Source organism: Cnephaeus nilssonii (genome assembly GCF_951640355.1).
Source record: "Cnephaeus nilssonii genome assembly, chromosome: 3".
In the NCBI taxonomy this organism is placed as follows: Eukaryota; Metazoa; Chordata; class Mammalia; order Chiroptera; family Vespertilionidae; genus Cnephaeus; species Cnephaeus nilssonii.
In genome coordinates this window covers 57,635,109-57,648,135 of record NC_137074.1, presented here as the reverse complement: position 1 = coordinate 57,648,135, position 13,027 = coordinate 57,635,109, and the positions used below count along the sequence as shown (strand labels likewise).

Sequence of the window (13,027 nt, the reverse complement as noted above, 5' to 3'; positions counted from 1 at the left end):
TGCTGCTGTGTGTTTATTTGTGTGTTTGTGTATTTGCTAATTTTTATTAATTCTAATTTTTCATTAAATATACTTGGCTTTATTATATGGAAAAAATCAATAACAAGCGGAAAACTTAAAAATTCAAATATTTAGAAATTAAACAACACACTTCTGACCAATGAATGGGTCAAAGAAAAAAAAAAGAGAAAGCAAAAATTATCTTGAGACAAATGAAAATGAAAACATAACATACTAAGACCTATGGGATGCAGCAAAAGCAGTTCTAAGAGGGAAGTTTATAGCAATAAACTACTACATTAAGAAAAAAGAAGCAATTCAAATAAACAACCTAACTTTATACCTCAAAGACTAAAAAAAGAACAATAAAGCTGAAAGTCAGCAGAAGGAAGGAAATAACCAAGATCAAATTAGAAATAAACAAAGATTATAAAAACAACAGAAATGATCAAAACTGTCTTTCAAAGAAATTGATTTTTTGAAAAGATAAAACTGACAAGCCTTTAGCTAGATTAAGAAAAAAAGAGATTCAAATAAATTTTAAGTGAAAGAGGAGACATTACAACTGATACCACAGAAATCCAAAGAACCATAAGAGAGTATGATGAACAATTATATGCCAACAAATTATATAACCTGGAAGGAACAGATGAAACCCTAAAAACACACAACTTACCAAAACTGAATTACAAAGTACTCGAAAATATGACCAATGACAAGGAGATTAAATCACTAATCAAAAACCTCTCAAAAAAGAAATACCCAGAACCTGATGGCTTCACTGGTGAATGCTAGCAAACATTTAAAGAAAATCCTTTAATTTAATCCTTCTCAAAATCTTCCAAAAAACTGAAGAGGAGGGAATGCTATCCAATTTGTTTTATAAGGCCAGCATTACCCTGATACAAAATCCAGGCAAGAACTCTAAAGGAAAAGAAAATTATAAGCAAATAACACAGATGCAACATTCCTCAACAATATACTAGCAAACTAAATTTAACAAGACATTAAAGGATCATACACCATAATCAAGTAGGATTTACTCTTGGGATGAAAGGATAATTCAACATCAATCAATGTGATACATCATATTAACAGAATGAAGGATAAATATCATGTAATCATCTCAATAGATGCAGAAAAGGCAATGGACAAAATTCAACATCCTTTTATGATAAAAACTAAAAAAAATAGCTACAGAAGGAAAGTACCTCAACATAATAATGGTCATATACAAGTCCACAGCTAACATCATACTCAATAGTGAAAAGCTGAAAGTTTTTCCCCTAAGCTCACAGTTCTTGCCATTTCTATTCAATATATAGTACTGGATATCCTCACCAGAGCAATTAGGCAAGGAAAATAAATAAAAGGCATCCAAATCAGAAAGGAAAAAATAAAATTGCCTTTGCCTGCCAGTGATATAATCTTACATACTGAAGACTCTCCACCAAAAACTGTTAGTACTAATAAATAAATTCAGTAAAGTTGCAGAGTACAAAATCAACATATAAAAATTACTATTTCTATATATTAACAAAATAATTAAACAATTAAGAAAACAATCTCATAATAGCATCAAAAAATAAAATACCTAGGATAAAATTTAACCAAGGAGGTAAAAGATCTGTACACTGAAAAATAGAAAACACTGATTAAAGAAATTGAAGAAGACACAAGCAGTATCCCATGTTCATGGATTGGAAGAACTAATATTATTACAACATACATACCTCTCAAAGCAATCTACAAATTTAGTGCACCTGTATCAAAATTCCAATACCTTTTTTCACAGAAATAAAAAAAAAATCCTAAAATCATACAGAGCCACAAAAGACTCCAAATAGCCAAAGCAATCTTGAGCTTGAATAAAACTGAAGGCATCACACTATATGATTTCAAAATATAAGTTGTGGGTTCAGTCCCTAGTTTGGGCACATACTGGAGGGCAACAGATAAATGTTTGTCCTCCCTTTCTCTATTTCTTTCTCTCTCTCTCTCTCAAAAAAATCAATAAAAATATCCTCTGGTGAGGATTAAAAAACAACAGTATCACAATGTCATCAAAACAGACATATAGAGTGCCCAGCCAGTGTCACTCAGTGGTTGAGTGTGTCGACCTTTGAACCAGGAGGTCAGGGTTTGATTCAGGGCACATGCCCGGGTTGCAGGCTGGATTCCCAATAGGGGGCAGGCAGGAGGCAGCCAATCAATGATGTTTCTCGCTCATCGTTGTTTTTATCTCTCTATCCCTCTCCCTTTCTCTCCCTCTAAAAATCAATAAAAACATTTTTTAAAAAATTTTTAATGAACAAAGATCCTTGGCCGGTGTACCTCAGTTGGTTGGAGCATTGTCCTGTGCACCAAAGCTTCATGGGTTCGATTCCTGGTCAGGACACATACCCAGGTATGTGGGTTCTATTCTCAGTTGGAGCACACGTGGGAGGCAGTCAATCAATGTTTCTCACTTTGATGTTTTTCTCTCTTTCTCTCCCTTCCTCTCTCTCTAAAAGCAAGCAAGCAAGCAATCAAGCAAGCAATAGAAGATGCCTTTAAAAAAATGGACAAAGAATGTGGATAGACATTTTTGTTTTTGTTTTTTTGTTAATCCTCACCCAGGGATATTTTACTATTGATTTTGAGAGAGATTGGAAGGGAGGGGGAGAGGCAGAGAAGGAGAAACAGTGATGTGAGAGAGACACATCCATTGGTTGCCTCCCACACATGCCCTGACCAGGGCCAGGGATTGAGCCTGCAACCGAGATACGTGCCCTTAACCAGAATCGAACCCGGGACCCTTCAGTCCTTGGGCTGATGCTCTTGGATATACATTTTTCAAAAGAAGACATTCAAATTAAAAAATGCTCAACATCACTAAGGCTCTATTAGAGAGAAAGCTGAGACAACCAAAATGACCAAAACCCATAAGTCGTAGCAGTATTTTTTCTGCTATATTGCCATAGGCAAGGGGAACAAGAAAAAAATAAACAAAGGGACTACATCAAACCAAAATGTTTTTGCACAGCAAAGAAAACCATCAACAAATGAAGAGACAACCCACCTAATGGGAGAACATATTCACCAATGATACATCTAATAAGGAGTTAGTATCTAAAGTTTATAAAGCACTTAACACCAAAAATAAACAAACAATCCAATTAGTAAATAGGCAAAAGATCTGAACAGACACTTCTCCAAAGAGGACATACAGATAGGTAGCCAATAGACATATGAAAAGATCCTCTCAACATCACTAATCATCAAAGAAATGCAAATTAAAACTACAATGAGATATCACCTCACACCTGTCAGAATGGCTATCATCAACAAATCAACAAAGTGGAGGAGAGGATGTGGAGAAAAAGGAACTCTCTTGCACTGTTGGTGGGAATGCAGATCGGCAAAGCCACTGTGGAAAGCAGTATAGAGTTACCTCAAAAAATTAAAGATGGAATTGCCTTAAGACCCAGTGATTCCACTTCTGGGAATATATCTGAAAAAACTCAAAACACTAATTAGAAAGATTATATGCACCCCTTATGTTCATTGCAGCAATATTTACAACTAGAGGCCCAGTGCACGGGATTTGTGCACTGATGGAGGGCGTGGCCTGTAGGGATTGGCCTGCTGTGGGATCACCACTCATCCGGGTCAGACAAGCAGCGCTCCCACTGTGGAAGCACACTGACCACCAGGGGGAAGTTCCTGTGTTGAGCGTCTGCCTCCTGGTGGTCAGTGCACGTCATAACAACTGGTCGACCAGTCGTTCTGGTCGTTCCACCATTTGGTTGCTGGTCTTTTATTATATAGGACTAGAAGCCCGATGCACGAAGATTCGTACTAGAATGGGCCTTCCTTTTCCTGGCTGCTGGCACCGCCTTTCCACTCCGGCCAGCCCCGGAGCCGCCTCTTTCTGCTCCGGCCCCGCTTTCCCACGCTGCCCAGAGGCCCTGAGAGACCGGGGGTGGGGCGGAATACCTGCTGCGCTGTCGCCATGACGACGACGCAAGCGTCCTGCCCACCCCCGGCCGCTCAGCACCTGTGTATGCAAATTAGCCGCCATCTTTGTTGGGTTAATTTGCATGTCACTCCTTATTGGCTGGTGGGTGTAGCGGAGGTATGGTCAATTTACATGTTTGTTTATTATTAGGTAAGACAGCCAAGATTTGGAAGCAGCCCAAGTGCCCATCAGTACATAAGTAAAAAGCTTTGGTATATTTACACAATGGAACACAACTGAGCCATAAAAAAAGAAAATCTTATCATTTGCAACAGCACGGATGGGCCTGGAGAGTATGATATTAAGTGAAATAAGCCAGTCAAAGAATGACAAATACAGTATGATTCCACTTATATGTGGAATCTAATGAACAAAATAAACTAACAAACAAAATAGGAACAGACTCATAGATACAGAGAACAGACTGATAGCAGTCAGAGGGGCAGGTGGTTAGGGGACTGGGTGGAAAAGGTGAAGGAGTTAAACCAAAAACAAACAAAACAAAAAAACAAACTCATAGAGACAGACAATAGTATGATGATTACCAGAGAGAAAGAGGGATGGGGGAGGTAAAGAAAGTAAAGGGGGGGATAAATAGTGAAGGAAGAAGACTTGACTTTGGATGGTGAACACACAATACAATATACAGATGATGTATTATAGAATTATAAACTTGAAACCTATAGAATTTTATTAACCAACTAGGGACCCGTTGCAGGAATATTTCCTGCAAGACTTCTGGCAGCGGGCTTCCCTCTCGCCCCCCCACTTCTCCCGCTGTGGCGGGCGGGGTGGGGCGGGCCGAACCGTCCCGCCCACCCAACCCAGCCCACCTCGCCCCGCACTCCCGACCCTCTGCGCCCGCTGACGCAGCTGCCTCTGTGGCCGTGCACTGCCGCCGCCTCTGATCACCCCGACCCGCAGCGCACGCTGCTGCTGCTTCCTCAGCCCCGTGCGCCGCTGCTGCGTGCCCCACCCGCCCACCCACCCCACCACACGCCACCCGCCTCACCACGCCCCGCCCACAGCCACCACCGCCTCCAAGGCCACCACGGCCTTGCACACCGCCCGCCATGCCCCGCCTGCTGCCTCCACTGTGCGCCCCGCCCACCGCCGCCGCCGCCACCGCCACCGCTGTGGCCGCGTCGCCGCCGCTCACACTGCCCGCCACCGCCTCAGAGGGCACCATGGCCCCGTGCTCCACAGCTGCGCCACCGCCCACCCGCGCAGCCACCATGCTTTCTGCTTTCTTCACTCCTCCCTCCCTCAGCATATGCAAATTAACCGCCATCTTGTTCACTCTGATTAGCTGTGGGCATAGCAAAGGTACGGTCAATTTCCATATTACTGTTTTATTAGATAGGATCTCACCCCAATAAATTCACTAAAAAAAAATTTTAAAGACTGGTTGTAAATATTCAATATCTAGTTACTTTTAGAACTAAGACTGGGATGGAGAGAGCATACTATTTAATGATTATATGCTCTGATAATATATAGGGCTACCATGAAAAATATTGGAAAGAATATAAATAGCGTACGCAAAAAAAAAAAAAACACAAAAAAAAAACACCTTTTAAAATTGTTTTCAGCCGAAACCAGTTTGGCTCAGTGGATAGAGGTCCCAGGTTCGATTCTGGTCAAGGGCATGTACCTTGGTTGCAGGCACATCCCCGGTAGGGGGTGTGCAGGAGGCAGCTGGTCGATGTTTCTCTCTCATCGATATTTCTAGCTCTCTATCCCTCTCCCTTCCTCTCTGTGAAAAATCAATAAAATATATTTTTTTTAAAAATTGTTTTCAATAACTAAAATTGATGGTGGTTGTATCAGTGTTGTTATTCCTAGACTATTGTATGCATCATGTGAAATTAAAGCAAATGAGTAATTATGGGCATAGTAATATCTATTTTCAGTATGAAAAAGGGAGTAACAGGTATAACAGAAGAAATTAACCTTTTGCACTCGGATGTCGAGTGTGACTCGACACCGTTAGCATCGGTAGCAGCTCATATGTCAAATTGTATTGAATGTATCAATAATTTGAAATATAAAAAAATCCAAATAAATAAGTTTGTATGAAAAGAAACTCCAGTTTTTTATTCTACTGCTGTGCTTTGTAAAATCTGGGGTACTTAAAAAATTAAATCCCGAGTAGAATAAAGGAATTGAGAAAAAAGCAAGTGAGTGCAAAGGGTTAAGAACCCCAGAATTAAAACTGATCTTGAATTTGAATTGAACGTATCGGTATATACCTACAAGGTATTTTACTTTAACATATATATTTTCCTAGCTCTGTCCTCTGAAAAGGCTTAAAAACAATGACAAACTGAGAAAAAATGAGCATCTCTAGTGCCTAGATAGGGTCTTGAAATACTATTTTCCATTAAATAATTTTTTTTTTAAACCACAGGGCTTCTTAGAGAAATGACTGGTTCCACTTCTGACGTAGGAAGCATAAAATATGAGCCAGAAATATCTTGTCATACGAAATAACAAGGAAGCTACTAAAGACTTCTATAGTCATGTCAAAATGATACAGGAGTCAAACTGAGGAAGTTCCCATAGGCCAAGGGAACAATTAGAATTTTTGATAAGAATATGAATTGTAACACATTAACCCTTTGCACTCGCTTGCTTTTTTCTCAATTCCTTTATTCTAATGCTAACCCTGTCGAGTCACACTCGACATCCGAGTGCAAAAGGTTAAAACATACCAAAAATATATCAGCCACAAGTTCATAATAATAATAAATAGGTCATCATCTGAACTGATTAGGTAAGTACAAGAATTTATCTTGCCTTTCCTATTTGAACTGTACCACTCAGGAAGCAAACAGTAGATGATGGAGGAGATGAGGGGATACATTGCTTCATAAAATTATTCCAGCTAATAAATAAAAATAAAATGGTAGATTCAGAATTTCTAGTCTAATATTTTACAACTCCTAATAAATTCATGCATCTAGACTTAAGAGGATTGACAGCTATAACAACAAAAGAGCAAAAAGTAGACATTATGACCCTCCCGATGAAAGACTATACCACCATTTATAGTCTTGCCAAAGAAACCCAATGTCAATCTGGTGAAACCACTGGATTGGCTGCCAATTTGCAGAAAATGCAGAGGACAGAGGAATATGCTGAACCGTTCCCATAAAAGTACAATTTCCAGAGTTTGAGAAACGCCACAGGTTAAAAGGCCTCAATTCTTCAACAGAAATTGAGTATTTCAAAGTCACTCAGCTTAAGCATTATTATATAAAACTAGAGGCCCGGTGCACAAAATTCGTGCATGGGTGGGGGGGGTATGTCCCTCAGCCCAGCCTGCAACCTCTCCAATCTAGGACCCCTCGAGGGACATCCCTCTCACAATCAAGGACTGCTGGCTCCCAACTGCTCACCTGCCTGCCTTCCCGATTGCCCCTAACCGCTTCTGCCTGCCAGCCTGATCACCCCCTAACCACTCCCCTGCCAGCCTGATTGCCCCTAACTGCCCTCCCCTGCAGGCCTGCCCCCCCCCCCCCGCAACTGCTCTCCCCTGCAGTCCTGGGTCCCCCCCAACTGCCCTTCCCTGCAGGCCCGGTCGCCCCCAACTTCCCTCCTCTGCCAGCCTGGTCACCCCTAACAGCCCTCCCCTGCAGGCTTGATCGCCCCCGACTGCGCTCCCTTGCAGGCCTGGTCCCTCCCAACTGCCCTCCCTTGCTGGCCTGATCGCCCACAATTGCCCTCCCTTGCAGACCTGGTTCCTCCCAACTGCCCTCCCCTGCTGGCCATATTGTGGTGGCCATCTTGTGTCCACATGGGGGCAGCCATCTTGTGTGTTGGAGTGATGGTCAATTTGCATATTACTCATTTATTAGATAGGATAGAGGCCTGGTGCATGGGTGGGGGCCAGCTGGTTTGCCCTGAAGGGTGTCCCGGATCAGGGTGGGGGTTCCCTTGGGGCATGAGGTGGTCTGGGCGAGGGACCTGTGGTGGTTAGCAGGCCAGCCACACTCCCCGGCGACCAAGCAGAGGCCCTGGTATCTGGGATTTATTTATCTTCTATAATTGAAACTTTGTAGCCTTGAACAGAGGCCAGGGCAGGCCAGGGTGGGCGGAAAGCTTGGCTTCCTCCATCACCAGGGAAACCCAAGCCTCCTGCTCTTTCCAGCTCCGTGGCCGCAGCCATTTTTGTTGGGATTTATTTATCTTCTATAATTGAAACTTTGTAGCGTTTAGTGGAGGCCAAGGCAGGCCAGGAAGCTTGGCTTCCTCCATCGCCGGGGGCATCCCAAGCCTCTTGCTCTCTCTAGCTCCATGGCTGCCACCATTTTTGTTGGGATTTATTTAACTTCTATAATTGAAACTTTGTAGCCTTGAGTGGAGTCCAGGGCCGGCCAGGGTGTGCGGGAAGCTTGGCTTACTCCATTGCCAGGGAAACACAAGCCTCCTACTTGCTCCGTGACCGCAGCCATCTTGGTTGGGTTAATTTGCATAGTCACTCCTGATTGGCTGGTGGGTGTGGCGGAGGTACGGTCAATTTGCATATTACCCTTTTATTAGATAGGATGCTGTTTAAATGGAAAATAGGTTACTTTTCCACATAACCATTTAAAAAGATGTATAATTGAAGAAAGGAGAGATCGGTATCAGGGATGTACCAATTCAGGCAGAAGTAAAAAGTGTTGCTCGTAGAGTGATTCAGTAATCTCAGAGGGCTATGAAAAAGAGATGGCATAATGGAAAGAGCACCAAATTGGGAGTCAGGAACTGAGCTTTTTGGTTGTATTGTTCTGGGTAATTCACATTACAGTTTCCTCATCTTAAAATGAAGACAGACAGGGAGTATTCTAATGTCCAGTATTATGACTCTGTGATTCAAGATGATTTCTATAGCTGTTGATATTAAAGGAATAATATGGAAATGGAAGTTGAAAGGGCATCTCAGACACAGTTAAGTGCTTTAGGTAGCTTAAAGGTTGGGAATTTGAATCATTCACTAAGTAGAATGATTAAGCTAAATGAAGAAAGCTGGACCTCCCCCTCTGTTAGATTAACTATAGGACAGAAATGGGTAAATGCATATATAAAAATTAGTAAAGGGGAAAATATTTATGTTCATAATGATAAATTCATGTAGGGAGTATGTGTGGCCAGTGGACTAACAATGTTCTTACTACTGTTTTATAAAGCACCAGAATGATGAGTAGCAACTTGAGAAAAGAAAAAAATAAAGAGCTACATGCCGAGGCCAGGCTTCAATAAAAACACTTAGGCAAATAAAACAATCCCTCCATGTCAGTGCTGGCCACACCTTCCACACACACTGTACAGGATCTCAACACTTGTGTGTTGAGGTGGCACTTAAAATTCATTAAGTCTCACATTCTCTAAGTCTCCACTGCTGTAATTATTTTCAAAATACCTACTTGATGTAGAGCATAATGCCAGGAGTCACAAGAAATATAAAAAGAAATATAATGCATGTCCCTAACCACAGAGAACCTAGTACAAGAAAATCAAGAAAATAACTAAGGTTAGCACATGCCTGTGTACATCCATTTGCTTTGGAATTTAAATCATATTTTCCCATAGAAACAACAACAGAAAATGGTGAGATTTCCAGGTCCCTCCTCAAACTTATTTAATGCATATTTGTTTGAGCCTCAGTAGTTTTCCTTAATTCTCAAAGTGATTCTCAACCAGTTTGAGGAGCTGATGGGAAACATTGCCATATAGCTGGAAAAGGCATATGCAATATTACATTTATATAATTAGAAAATAAAACTATTTTTCATGATACAAAAAAACTACAATTTTCATTAAATAAATTTAGAGTAAATGTTAGCTATAATTATATACACAGTACTATGTACTAAGTACTGCTCCAATTGCTTTACATATAATTTATATACCATAATTATTTTACTCACTTTATTATTAAAACAACCTCAAAGAGGAGGTATAGCAATACCCTAAGTTTTAAGATGAGTAAACGAAGATATAACAAGGTTAAATAATATGCTTAGTCACAGAGCTCAACAAAGCTTCTTGGCCGGTGGGGAAACAGAAAAGAATCTATTTTCCGAGTAATCTCATCACCCAACATTTGTTACTGGGGCTGAAAATAAGGCTGGGAGGCATGAAGATAATCATATACTTATAGTTCCATAAGCACTTTCTTTTGGGGACTACAGAGACTAAAATGAAATGATTCAGAATAGTATAGAATTCCATATTGTTTACATCACAGACAGGCTTACACAAGGGTCTAGGATATATGTACATGGAAGTTCACTATAGCAGTGTTTGTGATGGCCAATAACTGGAAACAATCTAAATGTCCATCAAGAGAGGGCAGGCTAAATACACTTTCATATTTCTACAAGGGAATGCTATGTAGCCTTTAAAAAAATGAGGTAGCTTTATACTTACAGAAATGGGAAAAAATACCTAATATGTAATACTTAGTGGCAAAAGAAAGTTGTAAAATAGCATGTGTTTTATGATTCCACTTGTGGGAGAGGAAAAGAAGGGAGAAATATATATGTGCTTGAATATGATTAGAAAGTTTCTTAGGAAAAAACAAGTTACTTACAATGCGTACTTCTGGAAGGTGGGGAATGGGAAAAAGGATCAGTAAAGAGATTTTTTTAATATTATATCCTTTTGCATTAAATTTCATTTTACCAAACACACATATTGTTGATATTAAAATAGCTTATTAAAAATATCGAGTATTATACAGCCTAAGCTCCACTTATATAGCAGTTCCTAACAATAGAGTGGTATGTAATGATCAATGGTGAAACATTTCCCAACTATGTTATTCCCAATAGTGGTTAACCTAAAGAAGTTCATGAATGATTTATTTCTTATAAACAAGAGTAAAACCAACATTCTTCTAATTAATTCATTAATGCAAAGGGGGGGGGGGGAGGCCTTTAAGAGTCAGGCAGAAGAAAAAAAATGATCTCCTATTGATGATTATTTTTAGGAGAATCTGCATCCCAGAAGAATGGAGGCCCTTAAAAATTTTTTTAAAAAGGAGATCCCCTCAGTCTGGAATTCCTCAGAAATGCAAACAGCCTTCTTGAAAAAAATAAACACCTTTATATGAACTCCAAATTAGTCTGAGAGCATCCCAGGGAGTGGCCAAGATTTGTTTTTCATCCGTTAGAAAATATGCTTTTGCAAATTTTATGATATACTTAAAGTGCTATTTATCCATTAGCCACAATTATCAACTTTTCCCTATATCTAGTCCATGACCAAATCCTGCCATTTTCCAAAAGAATATTTCCTGGTGTTGACCATTCACAATCATCGGACCATCCCAATTTAATTACTTCGTGCTTCAGAAAAAGACTCCAGCCTCTCTGTACGGAGTTCTCCGCTGTCATCTTGCAGAGCTGCAGGAATCTTTAAAAGCTCAGAGAGTTTCCAACTATTTCCAAAAGCGAAAGGCCTTATCCAGTGATTTTAAATATCTGTCCCACTCTTAAAATGTCCTCTCCCCATAGACCAACTGGAACTCTTTAAATAAAGTCAGACAAATATATTCATTTGTCAAGGGGCTCATCCTTCCCTTCACACTCCTACACACCACTCGCGTTACGCAGAATAAACATCCTCCACACCAAATCAGTTTCTTCTTCCTCCAGTACTCTCTTCAGGAATCCCTTTCCTCTAACAGTCTGCCCACCTCTGGATTACTGGGATTTTAAGTGTTGCTGGGATTGCAAGAATCATCCCTCTCTCCTAATCTCTGCAATAACTCCTTAGCAGGATCATTCCAAAGACCCTCGTTTGCGTTTATCTCTCCAACATTTTTGTGATCTCCGCCCTCAAGACCTTTGATTTATTTGGGTCCTGCCTCCCCTTCCGGACACGAAGTTTGTTTAGGGCCGGAGCAGAGCAGGTTCTCTCCGACGTCAGCAGCTGTGTACCCAGGCAGGCAGAGGCTGGCGGCTCAGGGAGCAAGGCACCAGGCAGGACCGACCCAAAAGCCTTTCTCTGTTGCTCCGGGCGGAGAACCGTCCTGGGGAGGGGGCAGACCGCGCCTATGTGCCCAAGGCCGCAGAAGGACGACCGGAAGCCCTCCCGCGGGGCCAGCAGGCGTGCGGGCGACTCGAGCTAGGCCTGGTAGGTGAAGGGAGGCGAGTGAAGGGCCGGATCTCAGACTGAATCAGGGAGAGGACGGGCGGGGAGGGGACCAGAGTGCGGCTGCTTCGGCAGCTCTGCGGGCCTGCGGCGGGGGTGGGTTACCGTTAAAAGACTCACGGAGAGGAGGAGTTGAGGAGCGTCCCCCACTCACCTGAAAGAGGCTGCCGCCAGCGGCTCCAGCTGCCCCCCTCCCAAATTTAAGCCACGTCAACTCGGGAATCCCGAAGGGCAACACCTACCACCGCCGCGCCCCGCCAGGGGACTCTACCACTCGCTGTTGGGACGGAAGATGGGACTAGGACATGGACCAATCAGGGCTGTCGGCACAGCGTTACCAGGGAGACCAGGCACGCCTTGTTTGTAACTAACCCATCAACAATGACAGCAACCAATCAACGCCAGGAAATGCTCCGCTTCCTCAAGGAAACAACCAATGGACTCTAAAGATTCGTGGAGGGGCGGAGTCTGGCGCGAGCTAGTGTTCCGGAAGAAGATCTGGGTTCGAACCGGAAATGTCGGGAGGGCGGGCGTTCGGGGAAAGATCAGGTGTTTTCTGCCTCTGCTGTGTCCGTCGGATTCCTCCAATTACTCCGCGGCTTTGGCCTCGACTGACCCAGACTACCACTGCCATCAGGGTGGTTGTATGACCTCTGAGAAGAGAGTGGGGAATCCGTGGGTTTTGCTTTTTAAAGTAATACAATATTAGAGCCGGAAAGAAAGTCGTCTAATATGACCTTTTCATTTTACTGGTGAAAAATGAGGACCAGGTTAAAGTGACTCGCCCACAGACAAATAGCGACTTAGTAACAGAACCTGGACTAAAACCTGGCGTCTGTATAAAAGAAGATCAGAGATGTCTCTTAAGGACATGCGTGAGAG

The 13,027-nt window shown here is 42.0% G+C and overlaps 1 protein-coding gene across 3 annotated transcripts in view; it reads right to left on the bottom strand.

The window, feature by feature from the left end:
* Window positions 1-12,582, bottom strand: part of GOLGB1 (golgin B1) — an 89,808-nt gene extending 77,226 nt beyond the window's left edge. For all 3 annotated transcript variants that reach the window (XM_079766841.1, XM_079766843.1, XM_079766844.1), the window contains exon 1: window positions 12,300-12,582. The gene's annotated coding sequence lies outside the window, so the exon portion shown is untranslated. The remainder of the gene's footprint in view (window positions 1-12,299) is intronic.
* Window positions 12,583-13,027: the final 445 nt, after the last annotated feature.